The sequence below is a fragment of the Schistocerca piceifrons genome, chromosome 2 (genome assembly GCF_021461385.2).
Source record: "Schistocerca piceifrons isolate TAMUIC-IGC-003096 chromosome 2, iqSchPice1.1, whole genome shotgun sequence".
NCBI lineage: Eukaryota > Metazoa > Arthropoda > Insecta > Orthoptera > Acrididae > Schistocerca > Schistocerca piceifrons.
Window position 1 is genome coordinate 202,995,462 of NC_060139.1, and position 21,478 is coordinate 203,016,939.

The 21,478-nt window shown below is 42.4% G+C and overlaps 1 protein-coding gene across 1 annotated transcript in view; it reads left to right on the forward strand.

Annotated features, from left to right (window-relative positions):
• LOC124774910 (adenylyl cyclase 78C-like) overlaps positions 1-21,478 on the forward strand; it is a 723,787-nt gene that overhangs the window by 125,313 nt on the left and 576,996 nt on the right. The window contains exon 2 of the mRNA XM_047249584.1: positions 2,520-2,646. The gene's annotated coding sequence lies outside the window, so the exon portion shown is untranslated. The remainder of the gene's footprint in view (positions 1-2,519; positions 2,647-21,478) is intronic.

A 21,478-nucleotide genomic window follows, 5' to 3' on the forward strand; every position in this document is an offset into this window, starting at 1 on the left:
GGGCCATATCGTTGCTGGACGAATCTTCCATTCATCCCTCCTCTGCTTACGTACAGTCCTTCCCGCGTCATGTGCCCCCCGCGTTGCCAAGCGGCATTCAGTCTCCCGTAGGGCAGTGGTCATAATCTTTTGTCTACATTTACACCCACGTCTACGTAGATACTCTGAAAACCACCTTACGGTGTACTCTATACCATTATTAGTCATTTCCTTTCCTGTTCCACTCACAAATATAACGAGGGAAAAACGATCGTCTACATGCTACCGTAAAGGACCTTGTGGTGTCACCGCCAGACTCCACACTTGCTAGATGGTAGCCTTTAAATCGGCCACGGTTCGTTAGTGTACGTCGGACCCGCGTGTCGCCACTATCAGTGATTGCAGACCGAGCGCCGCCACACTGCAGGGCGATTCTAGAGAGACTCCCTAGCAGTTGTAGACCCGACTTTGCTAGCGATGGTTCACTGTCTACATATGCTCTCATTTGCAGAGACGACAGTTAAGCATAGCCTTCAGCTACATTTGCTACGACCTAGCAAGGCGCCATATTCAGTTACTACAATTATTATCTTCAATAATGTATTCTGAACAGATAATATCGTGAATCATGTACCGTCAAGAGCGACGTTTATCATTAATGGATAAAAGTAAAGTATCAAACTAATTATGTCCGCTTTCTGAATTCTCATTCCTTGTCATGTTCCAGACCTCACGTCAGTATAGCTCTTCCCTCCACACGCCAGCCTGCGTGAGCTAAAACGCGTGCATTTCGGCCTCCACTCGTAACACAGTGTTGGCTCTTATGCTAACACAAAAGACCTAATTTCTCGTATCTTACTTCCGTGTTCCTTATGCGCAGCGTATGTTGTCGGCAGTGGAATACTTTGGCAGTATGCCTAAAATGCCGGTTCTCTAATTTTTCTCAATAGTGTTCTTCGAAACGAACGTCACTTTCCCTCCAGGGATTCCCATTTGAATTCTCAAAGCATCTCCGTAACACTTACTTGTTGTTCGAACCTACCGGTAACAAATCTAGCAGCCCACCTCTGAATTTCTTCGATGTCTTCCTTTAATCCGACCTGGTGCGGATCCCAAGCACTAGAGCAGTTTTTAAGAATGGGTCATACCAGCGTCCTATACGCGGTCTCCTTATTAGAGGAACCTCATCTTCCTAAAACTCTCCCAATAAACCGAAGTCTACAATTCTCCTTCCCTTCCACAGTCCTCAAGTGCTCGCCGCGGTTCATACCACTTTGCACCTTTACTCCCAGATATATAAACGATGTGCCTGTCAGGGTCGCCATCACCCTGCCGATGTGTCTGTGTCAAACAATTCACTATTAGTGCTGTATCTGAACATAACATTTTCCTACTCATCAGCATAAACCTACATTTTCCCATATTTAGAGATAGCTGCGATTCATCACACCACCTAGAAATTTTGTCTAAGATATCTTGTATCTTCCTACAGTCACTCAACTTCGATACCTCACCGTACACCACAGTATCATCAGCAAATAACCCCAGATAACTGCGCACCTCGTCGGCCAGCGGTCCTATCACACTTTCCTGGGGCACTCCTGACGATACCCTTGTCTCTGATAACCACTCGCCGTCGAGGACAACATACTTCGTTCTATTCCTTGAGAAGTCTTCGACCTACTCACATATCTGTGAACTTACTCCATAGGCTCGTATCTTAACAACCTGCGATGGGGCACCGTGTCAAATACTTTCCGGAAATTTTGAATTATGGAATTTGCTGTGTGCGTGAGATTCGCTATAAACGCAGTCTAGGTAAGGCACCAGTGGCGTAGAGAACTCTTTGAAAACCGAATTGGGATTACATCAGGGCCTGGTGACTTACCTACTTTCATATCTTTAGAATTTTACTCTATGTCAAGGATGCTTATTACTGTCTCGTCTATTCTGGAGTATGTTCGATGGCCAAACGAAGGTATTTTTGTTCGATTCTCCTGCGTGAACGATGTTTTGAACGTGAAATTCAAAACTTCAGCTTTCGTTTTGGTATCTTCAACTGCCACACCAGACCGTCAATTAGGCACTGAATGGAAATGGAAATGTCGTGTGGCTAGGGCCTCCCGTCGGGTAGACTGTTCGCCTGGTGCAGGTCTTTCGATTTGACGCCACTTCGGCGACCTGCGCGTCGAAGGCACTGAATGAAAGCCTTAGAATCACTTAGCGATTATACATAGGATCAGTAGCAGGATACTCTACCGATGCTGTAGAGCTGTGCTTTAGCAACATACCAGACGGGAGAATATCTATTGGGAAATCATAGAATCGGCGGCAACGAATGAGTGAGTCACTGTGTACTGCGCGGACAACACAGTCATTAAGGCAACCGCTCGCAATTGGGTGGAAATCCAGATTCGACCCCCAGTATGGAAAAAAAATTAGAATTTTCCTAATGCTTTCATAGAAATGTTACTCTCTAGTGACGCTGAACACTGCAGTGCTTCATTTTACGCCCAATGTGTGCTGTTTTGTGTTCGCAGGACTGTTCCGAACCAGACGGGGACTCCCCAGCAGCTGGTGACGCTGTCGTTGCCGTTGAGGCGACCAGCCCAGCAGGTGATGGCGATCCTGAAGACCCACTTGCTGCCACCACGTTGTCCGCCGCAGGTGAGTAGCCTTAAATAACGCGCGTTCTGTCGCTGCCCACCCGACATGCTCAGTGGTCAGTCACAGTGTTGCGATAATTCCTGTATATTACGATGAGCATCTACGTGACGCATCGTATGCTCCTCAGCTTTCATAGGTAATGTTCATTAGTAGAGCTCTGCCCTACTACTCTGTTACGTCAGTCCAAATACGAGTCGACAGCAAACGCGCGACTGTTGAGACAGGGTTCGATTTATCTCTTCTTCTTTTTTTGTTTTGCCAACGGCCTTGTCACAGTGGTAACATCGGTTCCCGTCAGATCTCCGGAGGTAAGTGCTGTCGGGCTGGGCTAGCACTTGGATGGGTGACCATCCGGTCTGCCGAGCGCTGTTGGCAAGCGGGGTGCTCTCGGCCCTTGTGAGGCAAACTGAGGACCTACTTGATTGAGAAGTCGCGGTTCCGGTCTCATAAACTGACACACGGCCGGGAGAGCGGTACTGTTGGGCCTTCATGACGTGTTCGGACGGAGTTTAGTTTTAGAGTACTAAAATTTTAATATTCTCATTTAAAGTTTGTAAACTTTTCAAGATTGTTATTTCTTCTTGATTTATTGTTCTACAGATCTTCGCCTGAATATGTCTCTTTTAGTACCACGAAACCGGTGTTGGTCCAACAATAAAGGACTGAATACAACTGAAGCGGTTTACTAATACTCAAGATGACTACCCATATCTGTTATCCTATCTACCAGGTTGACTGCACTTCAATAGCGACTTTTGTTTTTGTGTGCCTTAGCCCTTATACTCCCGTCACATTAGAATGGAAAGCTGTGATGGTTCCGGAACACTTTAAAGAATTATTTTCTCGGTTTGGGGGGGGGGGGGGGAAGGGGGGAGAGATCAACTGTCTTCTACTGGTTTGACGTAGCCTGTCATGACTTCCCCTTCTGTTCCAACCCCTTCATTCCTCAATTATTTGTTGGGTATATTCAAATCGTTGTTTTCCGATACAGTTCTCACCCTGTAGTCTTCCCTCTAGTACCATGTAATTCTCTGATACCTTATCGAATGTTGTCGCATGTCCTGTTGTTCTGTCTCTTCTTCTTGTCAAAGTTTTCTAAATGTTCCTCTCTTTGCCGATTCTGCCGAGAACTCCCCATTTCTCATCTTATCAGTCTACCTAATTTTCAGTATCTGTCTACAGCATAACATCTCAAACAATTTGATGCTCTTCTTTCCCTGTCTTCTCACACTCAAAGATTCAGTACCTTACAATGCCGTGCTCCAAACGTACATTCTTATAAATTACTTCTTCAAATTAAGGTCAACGTTTGATACTAGTAGACTTATTTTGGCTAATTTATCATATATGATTTGGCTGTCTGTCTAGTCACCACATTAGTCAGTCGATGTTGTGATAAAAGTCGAGTGATATCTCTGACTTTTTTGTAAATACAGGGCTGGCCAAAACCATGTTAACGCCGCGAGAAATGAATCCTTGAACTCAAATGCAGACGCTAACCAAGCTCGCAGGTTGCGCTGTTGTATTTAACCACGAATGGCACCTCGGAATGGCAAGAACAGCACTCTGTGTTGTTGTGAGTGCATTACTTCGGAGCTAAGTAAATTTGAATGTGAGCAAATTGTTGATGTTCGTATGGTGGGCTCTTCCGTGACCAAGGGAGCTGAAATGTTTTGTGTTTCAATAGGTACGGTATCGTAGATTTATACAGCATACTGGGAAAGCGGAAGATGTTGAATGATCGAGACAGACGCTCACTGAAGAGAATTTCGATGAAAAATAAGATGACGAGAGCTGAAAAAGTCATTCCAGAGCGGAAGGTTGCGTCAGCAGAATACGAGGGGACCTCCATAACCATGGCGAGCTGGAATTCCAAAACCACATGCCCATAACAGGAAGACGTGGTGCCGAATGGAAGAAAACCACTGTTTCCAACTTCTGGTCGAGAATACGTCCCAAGAGTGGAATATGACGGGGTTCGGTGATGATTTGGGTAGAGATATCGAGGTCCTCCTTGACTCTCTTGGGGGCTCTGTAATGTGGCTTTACTGCCCAGCATTATGTGACCGTTTTGGCTGATCAGATCCGTCCTAGGCTACGAAGTTTGTTCCCCAGCTGTGATTCTGTGTTCCAAGACAATAGGAGACCTGCACACACATCTCGCATCGTCCAGGACTTCTTTTGTCTGCCCTTCCCACAACAGTCGCTAGAGTTCAATACTACTGAGCATATGTGTCTTACTTCGCAGAGAAGGGAGCGTCATCACTATCCACCCCCATCAAATGGTTCAAATGGCTCTGAGCACTATGGGACTCAACTGCTGTGGTCATAAGTCCCCTAGAACTTAGAACTACTTAAACCTAACTAACCTAAGGACATCACACACATCCATGCCCGAGGCAGGATTTGAACCTGCGACCGTAGCGGACGTGCGGTTCCAGACTCTAGCGCCTTTAACCGCTCGGCCACTCCGGCCGGCTGCACCCCCATCATCGTTGCCTGGACGTGACAGTATTTTTCAGGAAGAATGCTACAAAATCCCCTTGACCACAATAGAGGGCCTGGAATTTGTGCATTCATCGACGATTAGAAACTACACTACTGGCCATTAAAATTGCTACACCAAGAAGAAACGTAGATGATAAACGGGTATTCATTGGACAAATATATTATACTAGAACGGACATGTGATTACATTTACACGCAGTTTGGATGCATAGATCCTTAGAAATCAGTACCCAGAACAACCACCTCTGGCCGTAATAACGGCCTTGATACGCCTGGGCACTGAGTCAGAGCGTGTACAGGTACAGCTGCACATGCAGCTTCAACACGATACCACAGTTTATCAAGACTAGTGACTGGCGTATTCGGACGAGCCAGTTGCTCGGCCACCACTGACCAAACGTTTTCAATTGGTGAGAGATCTGGAGAATGTGCTGGTCAGGGCAGCAATCGAACACTTTCTGTATCCAGAAAGGCCCATACAGGACCTGCAACGTGCGGTCGTGCATTGTTGTTGTTGTTGTGGTCTTCAGCCCTGAGACTGGTTTGATGCAGCTCTCCATGCCATACAGTAAAGCTGCATGCCCTCGGGAAAAATTACGGCTGTAGTTTCCCCTTGCTTTCAGCCGTTCGCAGTACCAGCACAGCAAGGCCGTTTTGGTCGTGCGTTATCATGCTTAAATATAGGGTTTCGGAGGGATCGAATGAAGGGTAGAGCCACGGTTCGTAACACATCTGAAATGTAACGTCCACTGTTCAAAGTGCCGTCAATGCGAAGATGAGGTGACCGAGACGTGTAACCAATGGCACCCCATACCATCACGCCGGGTGATACGCCAGTATGGCGATGACGAATACACGTTTCCAATGTGCGTTCACCGCGATGTCGCCAAACACGGATGCGACCATCATGATGCTGTAAACAGAACCTGGATTCATCCGAAAAAATGACGTTTTGCCATTCCTGCATCCAGGTTCGTCGTTAAGTACACCCTCGCAGGTGCTCCTGTCTGTGATGAAGCGTCAAGGGTAACCGCAGCCATGGTCTCCGAGCTGATAGTCCATGCTGCTGCAAACGTCATCGAACTGTTCGTGCAGATGGTTGTCGTCTTGTAAACGACCCTATCTCTTGACTCAGAGATCGGGACGTGGCTGCACGACCCGTTACAGTCATGCCGATAAGATGCCTGTCATCTCGACTGCTAGTTATACGAGGCCGTTGGGATCCAGTACGGCTTTCCGTATTACCCTCCTGAACCCACAGATTCTATATTCTGATAACAGTCATTGGATCTCGACCAACGCGAGCAGCAATGTCGCTATACGATAATCCGCAATCGCGATAGGCTACAATCCGACCTTTATCAAAGTCGGAAACGTGATGGTACGCATTTCTTCTCCTTACACGAGGCATTACAACAACGTTTCACCAGGCAACGCCGGTCAACTGCTGTTTGTGTATGAGAAATCCATTGGAAACTTTAGTCATGTCAGCATGTTGTAGGTGTCGCCACCGGAGCCAGCCTTGTTTGAATGCTCTGAAAAGCTAATAATTTGCATATCACAGAATCTTCTTCCTGTCGGTTAGATTTCGCGTCTTTAGCACGTCATCTTCGTGGTGTAGCAATTGTAATGGCCAGTAGTGTATTATTAAGACATCTGCCTGTGCTACAACTGGTCACGTCCTGACCACCCCTCATACGTGAGCAGTGTGTGCTTTGTATTTTCAGATTGGTACCCCATCCCCTCCATTGTATCCTATATTCTGTTTCTGTGCCAAAAAAATACATACACGGTTTACTCAAAGCATTGTTTCTCATTCCAGACAGATATCACTGTAATCGACAAATATAAACAGTGCTGGTTTTTGCAATTAAGGAATGACGCATTTCATTTACGATGGAAGTGTAGACCTTTGCATTCTAACGACTGATGTTTATGTTCGGAATTTACATTAGTGTAATAAATTTGTTTCCACAGTACAATACGGTTGTCTGTTACAATATCAGGTTAGAAACTACATTTAGTTTGATCCTGGAACAATGACGTGGATGTTCCCATCGGGATGCTTGATTTTAGTAAACGCCTAGATCAGTCACCTTTATGGTGAGGTTCGAGGGCGGCCACCGAAGATGAAGCATTCGGATGGTTTGGGGGCTCACTATAATCAACTCATTAGGGAGCGGAAAACGACGATATCATACAAGTAGCTTGTTTTCCCGAAATTTTAATATCTCGCCATGTTATTTGTGTAGTAGAATCAAATTTACAACACTAAAGTATGTCTTAAACATAAATATCAGCAGGTAGAACACAAGGGTATACATGTATATCGTAAATGGAACTTAGAATCAAATGAGTCGGTTCTTAATTGCAAAACGAGGCACACCTGATATTTGTCGATTACGATGCCCTTTACCACAAATGGCAAGCAACTGTTTCAGTTGTAACCTCCCCCTCACTTATCGAACTTAATGACAGTGAAAAATTAAACCGCGTCCACCTACTGGAAATTTGGGAAAATCAATCTTCACCGAAGTTAATTTGCCGGTAAAGAGGAGGAAAGGGTTACATCTAAATGATAGGAAAAATGCAAATGAAATTGGTGAAAATTGATTTTGAGAAAAAGGTAAAATTAATAAAGAAAGTAAATGTGTGGTCGTTACGTTAACAATTAACTGGCGTTAATCAGATATTTGAGATTTGGGGAAAATTACGGTCGCCAGTCCTATGGACAACTACTATAATAACTGAAAATGAAAGATTAATGCACATATAATTAGCACTAAAGGCGTGGCAACTGAAGGTTGACACTTGGTGTGTGAAAACTGAATGTTTGTCAGAAGTAATAAATTTCGCTACACTCTGACTTAATTTAGCAAAAGAATTAATAAAACTGGAAAACTGAAAGTTAATTTATTGACTGAAATTCATAGTGAACTTTATTTCTGAAGCACTACGAAATTCAATAAAATAAGGTTAGACTTGGGCTACCACGACAATCATTTCAAAAGCTACTTGAATCTACGCAATTCAGAAATAAGAGATTTATCTTTGAACTTGAATTAAATGATTCTGAACGATTAACAATAGTAAAATTTAGTACGTACCAAGCTTAGCTGCAGTCACAGGTAAGCTAAAATATGGTAACAAAACTCGCACTCTTAATTTCTGCTCGTGTAATCTAAATATTGTAGCCAGCTATGAGTACTTTAACTGAACTTTGAAATTAAAGCAGTGAAATGGAATGATATTACTTTAACACTGGCGTATGAATTTCAAAGACACTCGGGTTCATTCCAGAAAAGGAAGGGACCCTGCTTGGTAATGCAATTGGGACAATGAGCAACAAAGGTTCATGCTAAGTTGCTGTATTTTTTAATGCAACAGTTTGAAATGCTGAGATCTGCCATACAGTTCTAAAACTTTACGTGCTTTTGGTCTTCCTTGTTGGTTGATTGAAGATTTGAAGTCGTCGATCGAGGAGGTGGCGACAGTCACTCATTGTCGGCCGTCGCTGTTGCAGAAGCTGGATGTTGGTGCGCCTTCTTCTCGACACGGTCACCAGGCGAAACGGGCTCTTGATGTGCGCCAGCTAATGCTTCCCGTCCGCGACACCGTGTCAGAAACTATCATAGCAAGTCGAGCGCAATTACATGCTGGGAAACCCCGAAATCGCGGCAACTCGCGGGAGCATCATACCACACACCTGCTCCACCGCCCTACTCCAGCCAGCCTCCCCCTGCCCGCGCTCCATGCGACAGAGTTAACACTACCAAAGATCCTGAACACTTTGGTTCTCCACACGACCTATCGATGTAATCTTTCGATAGCATAGTTTTCCCTAGGCAAGACCCAGCATAAAAATACAAATAGTATTTACAAAACAAACCATTTATACATCGACATAAATGCATAAATATATACATACAGACAGTAAAACAATTACAATATATAAAGACACAGAAATGTCATATCTTCAGGTAACAAAATAGGGAAAAAATTTTATAGTATAATAGAAGGAAATAGGAGGATTGCATTTACGGCCTTAACAGTGACCATACGTATTTTTTGGCGTATAATCCGAAAATGAAATGAAAATGCGGGGGTCAGCATTTGAAAGTACAAAATTGACCTCGCCCATGCAGGAGGGGTGCTTAGGAGGAAGCCAGCTGTAGCGTAGACAGATATCACCTTTATCGGTATTAACTTTACACTTAGGTTTTTTTCGTACGATGCGATATGTAGTTGTCTCAAAACAGACACCCTGCGTATATACAGGGCGATTCTTATTAACGTTTAAAACCCCTGAAGCAATAGAGTTGACTCAGACAATTTAATATAATACAAATGGTTGGCAAATGTTGGTAAATACCCCAGAAATGGGTGAGAAATGTTGAACATGCCATCACATGACGTATCTCACCGTACGTGCAGCGGTTGGCCATATCTGTCTGTCGCACCTGATCATCCCAGCCGGTGTCAATTATCCCCGTATGGCTGTGGGCCCACGTGCACGGCTTTAGCACGTGAGACTCAGAGTTCGCGTCTTGCGTCTGGCAGGCAGTGTTTTTGTCACTGCGTTAGACTTTTATGTATTCATATTTAGGGAAGGTTTATTATTTATTTGCCGGTCTCGCGGTCTCCTCTGGTTTGTTGCAACGTACTATACTACAAAACTCTACCGTATTGCGTCACAAGTAATAGAATATAAGCTTCTCAGTTGCGTCGTTTCCATTTAATGACGTACGTTCTCTTTACTACATAATGCCTGTAAACAAAAGCAAATAGAGACAAAAGGAGACACACAATAAGAACAGTTCTTACTTGGTTAAAACGAGAACATTAATTTTGTAACTCCTTCAACAGTTCACGTTTACGAAAGGTGTTCGAAATTTACACTGTTGGCAAGTATTACATCGATCAGTCATCACTTCGCGCTCAAGCCTAACCGCTGGTCACGTCATATGTTCAAAGTTTCTCATCAGTTTTTGTGGTATTTCCCGACATTTCCGCCCCCATGTGTGTGCGATTACATTACTTGTCCCAGCTTCATCTATGTCTAATTGCCCTGTATATGGACGTGTTTTTGGGCGGTTTCCCTCTAAGTGAACAACAGATTAGTATCCATTTCCCTTTTCAATTACATGATTTAGCCAACATTTCAAAAAATTAGAAATATTTCGTTTACTTGCACATGAATAGCACCACCCACAGACAGTTGATGTATACATATTCCGAGCTGAGTGGGGGGGGGGGGGGGGGGGTGAAGGGTGGTGACAAGATGCGCGTGTGCCAACACCTTCAATCAACCATGCCAGACCCGTTACTAAACAAGCTGATGCAGCAAAATGACGTAAGAATTACAAGAAGATATCTAAAACCTTAAAATATAATTTCCTAAAAACCAACTAAAATCGTGAGAGGACTCAATATTAAATTTAAGGCCGGGAGAGCTGGACATACAGCCCGATACCGATCCGGCGTTGACGAATAGAACAGTTTAGTTTTACAGAAGTTATTGGCACCAGAGAGGCAATTCTGATGTAGCGGTTGATAATGGAAGCAAGAATAATGAAAAATCAAGAAACGTTCATAAGATTCGTCGACCCAGAGAATGCATTTGACACTGTAAAGATGTCCGAAATTCTAGAAAAATAGGGATAAGCTATAAGGACAGATGGTTAATATACAATATGCACAAGAGTCAAGAGGGAATAATAAGAGTGGACGACCCAGAACGATGGAGGTGGTCGAATTAAAAAGCTTGTAAGACTGGGATGTAGTCTTTCGCCCCTACTATTCAATCTGTACAACGGAGATGCAGTGATGGAAATAAAAGAAAGGTTCAGGAGTGGAATAAAATTCAAGGTGAAAGCATTTCAATGATACGATTCGCTGGTGACATTGCTATCCTGGAAGTAAACTAGAATTACATGACATGCTGAATGGAATGAACAGTCTAATGAGTACAGAATATCAAAATATACAAGGTATTCGAGATAAAGTTAGTGAACTGCTTATAGATGTTGACTCTGAAATTATTGGTATATCTGAACACTTCTTAAATAAGGAGATAATTCAGAGGCTTCCTTTACCAGGATACAGGTTGGCTGGCAGCTTTTCTAGGAGCTCTTTGCGGTGTGGGGGAGTAGCCATGTATGTGAGAAACGGTATCCCATTTGAGTCAATTGATGTTTCAAAGTACTGCACTGAAAAGGTGTTTGAATGTTGTGCAGGTGTGGTTAAATTTAGTGGAGCTAAACTTCTTACTGTTGTTATTTATAGATCCCCAGACTCCGATTTCACAACATTTTTGCTAAAGCTAGAGGAGGTTCTTGGTTCACTTTATAGGAAATACAAAAAGTTAGTTATATGTGGTGACTTCAATATTAATTGTATAAGTGATTGTGCAAGGAAAAGGATGCTGGTAGACCTCCTTAATTCATATAATCTTATGCAAACCGTATTCTTTCCAACGAGAGTGCAAGGGAACAGTAGAACAACCATAGACAATATTTTTGTTCATTCGTCATTATTAGAAGGGCATTCTGTTAGCAAAAAGGTGAATGGCCTTTCAGATCATGATGCACAAATTTTAAGTCTAAAAGATTTTTGTGCTTCAACACATGTTAAATATAGTTACCAACTTTTTAGGAAAGCTGATCCAGTTGCTGTACAGACTTTTGTAAACCTTATCAAGGAACAAGATTGGCAAGATGTTTATAGTGCTGATACAGTAGACGATAAATATAATGCTTTCCTCAAGACTTTTCTCGTGCTCTTTGAAAGTTGCTTTCCGTTAGAACGTTTAAAACAGGGTACTAGCACAAACAGGCAGCCTGGGTGGCTGACTAAAGGGATAAGAATATCTTGTAGAACAAAGTGGCAATTATATCAAAACGTTAGAAACAGTCAAAATCTAAATGCAGCAGCCCATTACAAACAGTATTGTAAGGTGCTTAAAAAAGTTATTAGGAAGGCAAAAAGTATGTGGTATGCAGATAGAATAGCTAAGTCTCAGGATAAAATTAAAACCATATGGTCAGTCGTAAAGGAAGTGGCTGGTCTGCAGAGACAGGTCGAGGATATAGAATCAGTGCGTAGTGGGGATGTCCGTGTTGCTGATAAGTCGCATATATGTACAGTACTTAATAATCACTTTCTGAATATAGCAGGTGAACTAAATAGAAACCTAGTCCCAACAGGGAATCATATAGCGCTCTTAGAAAAAAGTGTTCCGAGACTGTTACCTGAAATGCTCCTCCATGATACTGACAAGAGGGAGATTGAGTTAATAATTAAATCACTAAAGACCAAGAACTCTCATGGATATGACGGGGTATCTAGCAGAATACTGAAGTATTGTTCCACGTATATTAGCTCAGTACTTAGCCATATCTGTAACTTTTCCTTTAGCAGTGGTCGGTTTCCTGACCGATTAAAGTACTCGGTAGTGAAGCCACTTTATAAAAAGGGAGACAGGGATAATGTTGACAATTATAGACCTATTTCTATGCCATCGGTGTTTGCTAAAGTTATCGAGAGGCTTGTATATACAAGGTTACTGCAGCATTTAAATTCACATAATTTGCTGTCAAATGTACAGTTTGGTTTTAGAAATGGCTTAACAACTGAAAATGCTATATTCTCTTTTCTCTGTGAGGTTTTGGACGGATTAAATAAAAGGTTGAGAACGTTAGGTGTTTTCTTTGATTTAACGAAGGCTTTTGACTGTGTTGACCACAAAATATTACTGCAGAAGTTGGAACATTATGGAGTAAGGGGAGTAGCTTACAATTGGTTCGCCTCCTACTTTAAGAACAGAAAGCAGAAGGTAATCCTCCGCAATATTGAGAGTGGTAATGATGTTCAGTCCCAATGGGGCACTGTTAAATGGGGCGTTCCCCAAGGGTCGGTGCTGGGGCCACTGCTGTTCCTTATTTATGTAAATGATATGCCTTCTAGTATTACAGGTGATTCAAAAATATTTCTGTTTGCTGATGACACCACCTTGGTAGTGAAGGATCTTGTGTGTAATATTGAAACATTATCAAATAATGTAGTTCATGAAGTAAGTTCGTGGCTTGTGGAAAATAATTTGATGCTAAATCACAGTAAGACTCAGTTTTTACAGTTTCTAACCCACAATTCAACAAGAACTGACATTTTAATCAGACAGAATGGGCATGTTATAAACGAGACGGAACAGTTCAAGTTCCTAGGCGTACGGATAGATAGTAAGCTGTTGTGGAAAGCCCATGTTCAGGATCTTGTTCAGAAACTAAATGCCGCTTTATTTACCATTAGAACAGTATCTGAAATAAGTGACATTTCAACACGAAAAGTAGTATACTTCGCATATTTTCATACGCTTATGTCATATGGTATTATTTTTTGGGGTAATTCTTCTGATTCAAAAAGGGTATTTTTGGCTCAAAAACGGGCTGTTCGAGCTATGTATGGTGTAAGTTCGAAAACCTCTTGTCGACCCCTATTCAATAGTCTGGGAATTTTGACATTGCCCTCACAGTATGTATTTTCTTTAATGTCGTTTGTTGTTAGCAATATTAGCTTATTCCCAAGAGTTAGCAGCTTTCACTCAGTTAATACTAGGCAGAAATCAAATCTGCATGTGGAATGCACTTCCTTGACTCTTGTGCAGAAAGGAGTGCAGTATTCTGCTGCATCCATTTTCAATAAGCTACCACAAGAACTCAAAAATCTTAGCAGTAGCCCAAACACTTTTAAGTCTAAACTGAAGAGTTTCCTCATGGCTCACTCCTTCTATTCTGTCGAGGAGCTCCTGGAAGAGATAAAAAATTAAGCAAATTCCAGTGTTACATTCTTGATTTTCTTTATTTAAACTAACGACTTGTTTCATTTTATGTGTTTCTACAATCGTGTTATAATTTCATGTATTGACTCGTTCCATGACCATGGAGACTTCTCCTAAATGTGGTCCCACGGAACAATAAATAAATAAATAAATAAATAAATAAATAAATCGAAGAAAGACGGAAGTAATGAGAAGTAGCAGAAATGAGAACAGCGAGAAACTTAACATCAGGATTGATGGTCACAATTCAAATGGTTCCAATGGCTCTAAGCAATATGGGACTTAACATCTGAGGTCATTAGACTTAGAACTACTTAAAATTGACTACGCTAAGGACATCACAAACGTCCATGCCCGAGGCAGGATTCGAACCCACGACCGTAGCAGCAGCGCGGTTCCGGACTGAAGCGCCTAGAACCGTTCGACCCTAGCGGCCGGCGATTGATGGTCATGAACTAGATGAATTCAAGAAATTGTACTACCTAGGCAGCAAATTAACCAAGGGCGGACGCAGAAAGGGGGCATGAAAAGCGGACTAGCAGCGGCAAAAAGGGCATTCCTGGCCAGGAGAAGTCTACTAGTATCAAACACAGGTCTTAATTTGAGGAATAAATTTCTGAGAATGTATGTTTGGACAAAACACCGTGTGGCAGTGAAACAAGGACATGGGGAACCGGAACAGAAGAGAAGAGACGCATTTGAGACGTGGTGCTACAGACGAATGTTGAAAATTAGGTGGGCTGATAAGGGATGAGCAGATTCTGCGCAGAATCGGAGAGGAAAGTGGCAAACACTAGCTGGGAGAAGCGACAGGATGATAGGACATTATGGAACGACTTCCACAGTACTAGAGTGAGATGTGGATGGCAAAAACTGATGACAAAGACAGAGATTTGCAATACATCCAGCAAATAATTGAGGACGCAGGTTGCAAGTGGTGCTCTGAGATGAAGAGGTTGACCCAGGAGTGGAATTCGTGGCGCATCAAACCAGTCAGAAGACTGATGACTCAAAAAAAATATCCAGACAAAATAACATAAACTATAAAACATGTCTATGTGTATACATGCAATGTCATTCAACTACGAACTGCGGCAGGACACCATCAATACAAGAGCGGTCAAGTGACTGACGTCAACGATGTAGCCAGCAATTATGTGCATATGCCAGAGACTGACCCACGTCGTCTTACAATCGCTTCGTATCCATCGCTGCTCCAGCGAAATGGGATAAACTGTTTCCAGGATATGAACAAGTTGGTTCTTCAGTGCAGTAAATCGCTCTCTCTCTCTCTCTCTCTCTCTCTCTCTCTCTCCCTCTCCCTCTCTCTCTGCATGTGTGTGTGTGTGAGAGAGAGAGAGAAAGAGAGAGAGAGAGAGAGAGGACAAGAAGACATCGGAACGTGGTGAAGGACGGTAGCGGCGAGTCCATCGCGAAATTGCGCCCCTCTTCTTTTTGTGCCATTAACGCGGCTGCTCTCGTGGCCGGAGACGGCTGCGCTTTGCGGCTACCGGGCCTCCCGAAAGCAGCGCTCTTCTTTTTCTTTTGTTGTAACTCGGGATCGGAAATCCAATTATTTGCTCTACTCACTATTCCCCTTAACGAGAGACCAGCATTCTGCTGTATCCGCCTCTAGCCATGCGGAGACGACGACGACGATGACTCTGCGGAATGTACGTCAAATTGTTCGACTGTTTTAAACTTCGAGTAGCTTAATGACAAGTGATTCTGAAGCAGAAAAGGGAGGAACGTTTTGTGTGAAAATCTCGGGAAAGCCCAACTGCGCTCTTCATTCTCTAATGTCTCGGTTCGCCGTTGTAGTGATGTTGCTATCAGGTAAAGTGCAATTTGTTTAACAGTCGACATCACTATTACGTTCCTTTTATTATTTTATCATCTAGATGGTGATTTTTTTGTCTTTCAAAATGTATCTGCTAAATGTTGCCTTCTCGTTTTTCGGCTTCTTTTTCCTACATTTGCAGATATACAAGTTCTGTATGTTAATTACCGTCTTTTGCAACTGTAATAAAAGTCTTTTTAAGTCCAAACGCTTTTCGATTTATTCTGAAGGATCTTCAGCGGTAACTGTAACAATATGGTTTGTTTCTCTTACAAGCTTTGTTAGGATCATGAGCAGTTCGCATGCACTACTTACTACTACAAACAATTTTAATTCTTATGGTTACTCATGGTTCTTTTTTTTGTTTACTCCATTCTTATTGTTCTTCCATGTGTGTTTCGTGTATTTCTTCGGTTCTACCACACAACAGTTTCATTGCACTAAATATATTCACGTTTCTTTGTTGAGAGGAACCACTGCCTGTTTTGCAGTTGCAGGATACGTTCGTCATATATTTGTTTTGCTAATGGTGAACGCATCTCAGAACAGACCGTCCCACCACCATCAAAACAGACCAATGACGAACGCACCCAGCAACAGCAAAATCAAAACACACAAAATTGCGAGATGGCAGCGGTTCCTCTCAATACCAAAACGTGAATATATTTAGTGCAGTAAAAGTACTGTGTGCTACAACGCAAAAAATACACGTTGAAGGACAAGAAGAATGAAATAAACAACAAAAACGGTAACTATAAGAATATTACATATTGTAATTTAGATTGGTATTTCGTATTTCAAGGTTCAGATAAAAGTATTAATGTTTTTTTATTATTTTATCTTCCATATGTTTTCAGCTGAACTTCATTTGTTAATTTAAGTGGTGGTCGTAATAAAGTCTACCTCGTTAGTAGTAGATGTGAATTGACAACCAGTGTCTTATTCCATAAATTATAACATTTCGGCAGTGTAGGCCTCTGACCAATCAATTTCTCTGTGTGGGTAGCAACAATGATCTCAACAATGATTCATTTCTCTTAGATTTCTGATTTTTTCTTGTTCCTTCTTAGTCAATGCCATTTTTTCCTGTGTTAGAGACAACTTTAATTGAAAATGTACTGTCGCTCCCTTACTGAGACAGAAGAATTAGACATTACAGAAGAATCTATAAATTCTGAAAATGAATTTGGTGACAGTGATTAACTGCTGAGTGAAACAGAAGAGCAATGTGTTGTGCACGAGGATGCGGACAGTGATGTTGTACAGACAGACTCTGAAGACGAACTCTGGACACCTGTAGCGGACGATTATAACGCGCCTGGTGAGGACAGTAAGAAGTATTTTACAAACACTGGAAAAGTTGTTACGTCCAGCCAAACCTCCTCTTATCAGAAGGCGACTAGCGCAAAATATAGTGAAAGAGCAAGGAGGCATAACAAATGAAGGTAAAGTAGGAACAATAAGAGAAGCATTTGAAAAGATTTTTTCTCCAGAAATTGTTAACATCATAATAAAGCGTTCCAATGAAGAAACATTGAGACAGACCTTACCCATAACAGGTAGGCTTGAATTCATAGCTTATATAGGATTACTTATTATTAAGGGGAAGGAGGGCGATAGTAAGTCACCTGTTCCCGATTTATGGTCCAACGTTTCAGAAAGATTTTTTCATAATGAGAGTTTCACTCTGCAGCGGAGTGTGCGCTGATATGAAACTTCCTGCCAGATTAAAACTGTGTGCCGGAGCGGGACTCGAACTCGGGAACTTTGCCTTTCGCGGGCAAGTGCTCTACCATCTGAGCCACCCAAGGACGGCTCACGCCCGGTCCTCACAGCTTTACTTCTTCCATTATCTCGTCTCCTACCTTCCAAACTTCACAGAAGCTCTCCTGCGAACCTTTCAGAACTAGCACTTCTGGAAGAAAGGAATTGCGGAGACATGGCTTAGCCACAGAAAAAAATGGTTCTGAGTACTATGGGAATTAACATCTCAGATCATCAGTCCCCTAGAACTTAGAACTACTTAAACCTAACCAACCTAAGGACATCATTCACATCCATGCCCTGGGTAGGATTCGAACCTGCGACCGTAGCAGTCCCGCGGTTCCGGACTGAAGCGCCTAGAACCGCTCGGCCAGCGCGACCGGAGCTTAGCCACAGCCTGGGGGATGTTTCCAGACTGAGATTTTCACTCTGCAGCGGAGTGCGCGCTGATATGAAACTTCCTGGCAGATTAAAACTGTGTGCCAGACCGAGACTCGAACTCGGGACCTTTGCCTTTCGCGGGCAAGTGCTCTACCATCTGAGCTACCCAAGCACGACCCATGCCCCGTCCTCACAGCTTTACTTCTGCCAGTATTTCGTCTCCTACCTCCCAAACTTCACAGAACCTCTCCTGCGAATCTTGCAGAACTAGCACTTCCCCTTATTTATTTACACTAACGAGCACAGACATGAGAAATTTTACAGAAGGTAAATGAACATCACGAATAAACATCAGTACACTTGGATACATCAGTTCACACCGATTACAAATTAGTCTCTGGGACGTCAGCCGCAATGGGAACGAAAGAAAAGATATTGTCGACAAGAATCGCGTCCGAATATACTTATACGTGCTACAGAAATTATTGCATGGGATATACTGTTAGTGGAGATAATAATCATATATACAAGGAAGCCAATGGTATCCATTTGGCACTTCAATGAGCAGTTTCAGACAAAAACTCACTGTACAGGTGGTAGAACGGTCAGGACGTACGAGTTTGGCGTCCAGGGCTGATGTCAGATAATAGAACAGGCAGTTGGCTCAAATAAAAAGAATATATATTAAGGGTACAACTGTATGTCCTAAGCCACCAATTATCGAATTTTGTGACCCATTATCTTGGAAACTTTTTAACACACCAACTTACAATTTTCCATAATTATTGAATGCACTAAACTAGAATTATTACTAAAATTGTATTGTGGGGCATGGTGCCGTTTTTTTCAAACACTCAATTTTTTGACAGAGTTTTGTAAATAAATGAACATAAAACAAAAAACTCAGGATACTTTAATTGTTCTAGTTCCATGTGTGTTGAATCACACACTTGGCCTGCTGTGAAAATATCATGTCTCTACCACCAGTACTTTTTTAGAAAACGGGTCATTTATTGCAAAAAATGTAGTTCTGAGGTATTGAGGTTTAAAACTTTTTTATTACGAATGCTTATACAGACTTACATTTCTTCGTCTTTTATACACTAGAATTGACCTGGCCCCTAAGTTGTGTTTTCTTCAGTGTCACAACACCCCAGTGCTTGTCTCTTCCTTTTCTTTCTTGCTTCTTTTGTCATTTGCTGAGCAGCTAAATCTGCTTCACTTACACGAAGCTCATCCATTTCCCGCAGTCCCTTAGCTACGTTCTGTCCAAATCTTACCCCTAACTTTTCCAGAACCTTAAGTCGTTCGGAGTTTACACCATTAAAAGTCTTTACAGCATCAGACACAACTTTAGAGTCATAAGGCCAACAAATGCATTTTTGGGCACACGGCACCAGACAACGTTATTGAATGACTCATGCACATTCTGGGTCTTCCCATCTAAACACTTCTTTAGTAGCTCAGGATTTGCTAAATCTCTATAAATAGGTTTTATTGCCTCCATTACTGCCAAAGGAAGTCAACGTTTATGTGTAAATTCATGCAGGGTGCCAGAAAATTCAGCTTGCCTATATTTACATCAAGTGTTTGGTGGAGGTGGACACAAAGCATGACATGGCTTTTCATCGGTTGAAATTCGGTGAAAGAAAGTACTCCACACAGCTCTTTACATCTTGTATAAATTGCCACAGTTATCTCCAATGATCTTCCCATAATATTCCTGTAATTCATCAGTTACTTTGTCCGTTAGTTTTCTGACACATTTTATTGTTTTGCCATCAGACATTTTTGTGTTACCCAGCTTGGTTTTTAGGTTATGCAGACGTGTTCCCATCGTTTTCTAGACATGCCCTACACATTCAAGCTTTTGTATAGGAACATCATTTGGCTTACTGTTTTGTACTGCAATGAAAGCCTTTCTGTCTCCATCAACTACGTAATTCACATATCTGACACCTCTCTCCTTCTGCGAACGCTGGAAAATGTTAAGTGCACTTTTACCTTCATTCCTCCACTTGTGCCATCGTGATTTTTTATACACTGCTGCTTACTTTTACTCTTAGTCATTTTATTTACGTATAAAAAGGAACAGAAGTTAGCTTACTACAAAAATAGCCGATAATCACACTACTTTCAACGAAAACTAGTATCAGAAACAAAGGACCGATTTAATTGCGTAAGCTTCGGCGGCCACAGTCAGTCGACATAAAAGTTTTCTGGGTGTGGTACCGCGTCATAATGTTTAAAACTACTGCTGCTGGAGTAAAACCAACGTTTCGGCCACGGTTTCAGCAGCCTTCTTCTGGGTCTACTAGTGACCCAGAAGAAGGCTGCTGCAACCTTGGCCGAAACGTTGGTTTTACTCCAGCAGCAGTAGTTTTATTCATTAGGACGCGTTACCACACCCAGGAAACTTTTATGTCGAAAGGACTGATTTGTTTATTCGTAATGCCAACTTCTGATATGTAGCAGTAGGCACAAAACAAAGCAATTCACAGCCTTCTAGGCTGCTGAATTGTGGCAGTATATGCGTAGCCGCGAATTTTGACAGTCACACGTCAAGATTCAAAATATTATTTGAAAGTCTCACAATTGCCCGATTTTTAATGTATTATATACCAAAATGTTCAGGAAAGCCCAATGTACCATTATGGAGTGGGAAACAGAAAATGTCAAATTTCAATGAGTTTCAATTTCAATGTCCCCTTGATGTACAGGATACACGGGGCGCGCCTAGGGAGGAAGTTCCCTGGTGTAGGCCTGTCTGAGACGACGAACAACTGAAGAAGTGGATAACGGAATAGGAGGCGGTTGATGTTAAGATCTGTTGGTGACCAGTCATGGGGTGCAGACTCAAGGCTCTACCTCCCAAGGATAGCGTCTGTTCTACTCGAGGCCTGAATCACAAGAGACAGCTGCAATTGGTCTACAGCACCGTACAGCTTTAACCAGACAGAACTGCTTCGGTTTTGAAAGGCAGTCAGCTTGGGTCACCTAGGTACAGTTGGAGTTGCTCTGAGACAAAACTTGTAGAGACTTGACTGTGGCTTTTGAAATATTTTTTTAACTAACAGCCTAAATATTCCTTGACTGGCTGCCACTTTGTACTTCACTGAAGTAAAATCAACTCGCGAGCCAAGCTATCAAATAATTAAGGAAATCTGTAAAACTGCCCTAATGAAATGAACCTGAGATTCAATCGATATCCGATCGAACTACATCGTTCCCATTTTTGGTTCAAACCAAATATCGAGGAGGAGAAGCGTGTACCAACCACACTGAACTGCGTCCAGCAAGACTGTCTATTCAGGGCCAGTTGGAGATTTGAGGCGCCTGAATCGGCCGCGGAGTGTCTGCGTCTCCCCTGTTCACTCGTAGAATAGCTTGTCCGAATCTCTTCCCGCTCATTCATAGCGGCCAAAAATCTTTGCTTCATCCTCCTTCTAGCGCCCCTGTGAAAGACAATGCAATCCTAACACTCACATCGACCAGTCACAGCC